The sequence below is a fragment of the Arachis hypogaea genome, chromosome 13 (assembly GCF_003086295.3).
Source record: "Arachis hypogaea cultivar Tifrunner chromosome 13, arahy.Tifrunner.gnm2.J5K5, whole genome shotgun sequence".
Taxonomy (NCBI): Eukaryota; Viridiplantae; Streptophyta; class Magnoliopsida; order Fabales; family Fabaceae; genus Arachis; species Arachis hypogaea.
The window spans coordinates 125,625,052-125,627,967 of NC_092048.1; the positions used below are offsets into that span (position 1 = coordinate 125,625,052).

Sequence of the window (2,916 nt, forward strand, 5' to 3'; positions counted from 1 at the left end):
CACACATAGCCATTCCGGCTCATAATAAAACAGCACTTCCACCATTCAAAATCATCAGATTTATGAAATCAGCATTTAAGCCATAAATCATTTTCTCAATTCATTTCACTTTGAAATCAAGTTTCAACTCTTTTCAGCCTTGGCTTTAGAAATCTCGTTTCTCAAATCATCTCAGGCTCATAAGCCAAATTTACTCAAAGTGAGTTCCCTTTTTAAAACAAAGCCGCTCTCAGCATCCTCATTCCAAGACTTCCAAAACCATGGGAAGTTAAAGATTCAATTTGGGAACAATCAAAATCGCCCATCCCACAATGGGATTTTATAACAAGGTTCCTCGGCAGAGTCCCAAGTCTTTAGGGAAGGTCAACTTATATAAATTCCTTAAAATTCATTGAAACCTTTAAAATCATAGATTCCCGGTTCAAGTAAATAAAACTGAATTTATTATGAAACCGATCATACAAAATCACAAGTTCCAACTCGGTCCAAAAATCAACTCATTTGAAACGGAACCGGTTCATTTGAATCAAACCACTTTCAGGTTTCTTTTTGGAACCCATTTTTCTAACTCTTCCAAAATGCCTCAAACTTGATTACTCAATCAAAAGTCTAAATTCCTTTAAAATCACTAAAAGCTCCTTTTTATATTGAAATCAATATTAGAGCATCATTCTTTCCTTCAGTGATTCAAACTGTACAAATAGTTCGTTTCTAAATAAGCTGAACTCAACGCATAAAGTTCATTAAATAGATTAAGCTTGAAAACATAAATATTCTCTTAATAAATCAATTAATACAATTTCTCAAATCCAACCCTTTTTAAATAACTTTACAAACAAGAGTAGGATTTTGTAGAAATTTCGGCAGCACCTCCCCTAAAACTTGGACTTTTGCCACCCGGTTCGGGTCCCAACTAAACCGTTTCTCATTCCTTTTCAACAGCTCAAAACCAGAAATCAATTCAAAACAAGCTAAATCCAACAGTCGCCTCAATGGCATACCTCTAGGAAACCATTTCAAAAATCAACTCAATATCAACCGATTTAACTCATTTGTAAAGCTTTAAAGAATCGGTTCAGCAATAAATCATTTATCAAAACCAGAGCAATTAAAGCAACCCAGGCTGAATTTCAAGAGCATTCTATCTTTCACATCATCAAAATAATTGACTCAATTCAAACCAATCCTCAACGGATTAAACTCATTTCAAATATTTAAAGAATCAACTTCAAACATTACATTTCACAAGCCACACAACAATTCAGCCAAGCCAACATCCATAATCATTCGAGTCAATCAAATAATACATAAGGCAGATACAATCACTAATTACACCATATCTCACATCAGTATCCATATGTAATAATTCCAATAATAAACTGTAGTTTTCGGAAAGCGCCCCTACCTTAGAACGCAATTCCATAACCCAAACGCTTCACAGGAACCTCCTCTCTTAAACCGGGATCACCAACAACCGCAACCTCGGCTCTAAGATACTCCCGCGGTAACCATAGCAACACTAATTGCAGCATATAACAATCAGGAATGACCCCACGTTACCAAAACTCATATTCATTAACCAAACACAACCGAATACTAACGCGAGGCTTTTCGAAACATAAATTACTTACTGAGTTAGCGAAACGAAGCAGCCGCGAACACCGAGCACGACGCGCAAGCATCGATATACAACCCTGTGACAAATAACGCTACAACGCCTCAGCCGAAATTATCAGAACAGCGACAAAAGGCTCCTCGAACCAAAACGCTTACCAAGACCGAGGGAGAATGGCTGAACCGAATAGCGACGGTCTCCGAACCGGTTCGGCTGCAGCCCGGCAGCCACCTCAAGCGGCAGCAGGGACCTGAACAACATGCAGCGACAATGAAGTTCCCAGAAGCTCAACAGAAAGGAGAACCAGCTTAAAAATCCTTACCGACAAAGCCGTCTAGCGACAGCAATGGCGTTTCCGGCAGCTAGGCGCGGCGGCGCGGTTGACTTCTCCTCCGGGAGTGGCTGTAACGGAAACAACTTCTCCTTCCTCCTTTCACGGTCCCCATGGTGGCAGGAGCTCTGGCAGTGCTAACCTATGCTTGGCGGCAACAGGAACGGCGGCGGTCGAAGTCCAGCCGCAACGGGAACCAGGCACGGCGACGATCCCACCCGCGACGGTGACAGCGACAGCTTCACCTCTTCCGCGCGCGCCCTTTCTTCTTCGTCTGTGGTGGTGTCTGCTCCAGTCTCATCTGCGGTGGCGCCGAAAATCAATGCGGCGACGCGAGCTCAAGCCCCACAGACAGGACGGTGGTGATGGCAGCGTTAACGGAACGGTGACAGGGACTTCTCCTCCTCGCGACGGTGACGGGTCGGAACGGGCGGATCTGCGGGGACGAGTCAGACCCGCGCCTCCCCTTCCCGCGGCTAAGCTCCCTCACTCCCGTTCTTCCTTCGGTGTGCCATGGCGGCGGCGGCGACGGCGATGCCCACCGTTGCTAGCCGTGTCTCTCTTCCTCCCCTGCTTCCCTCTGCGTTCCCCTCCGATCTCCCCTTTCTGTGTTTTCTGTTTCTTTGTTTATGGAGAAGGGGGAAACCATGGGTGTTGCGTTCTATTGGGGAAAGGGGAGAAGATCTGCTGCTGTTGCTGTGTATGGAGATAAGGGAACCGGGTCATGGTAACGGGTTACTGGGTTAGGGTTTTCTTATTTTGAAAAATTAGGGTTAGGGACATTTTAGTAATTTCAAATAAAAATAGGGATATTATAGTAATTAGAAATAAATTCTAATCCATTAATAATAATGTATAAAAATACTATTTGCTCATCAATTTCATAAATTATTTTCAATAAAATGTCCCCACCAAATAATTAGAAATAATATACTTATTTTCTTCATTTTCCAAAATAGTAATATCAATA

At 42.7% G+C, this 2,916-nt stretch overlaps 1 long non-coding RNA gene across 1 annotated transcript; it reads right to left on the reverse strand.

The window, feature by feature from the left end:
• Window positions 1–1,206: 1,206 nt before the first annotated feature.
• LOC112736020 (uncharacterized) lies at window positions 1,207–2,202 on the reverse strand. The gene is made up of 4 exons (XR_003168691.2): window positions 1,938–2,202; window positions 1,774–1,865; window positions 1,632–1,694; window positions 1,207–1,519 (listed from the first exon to the last, which is right to left on the reverse strand). It is a non-coding gene; the product is annotated as an uncharacterized lncRNA (long non-coding RNA).
• Between the last annotated feature and the right edge of the window lie 714 nt (window positions 2,203–2,916).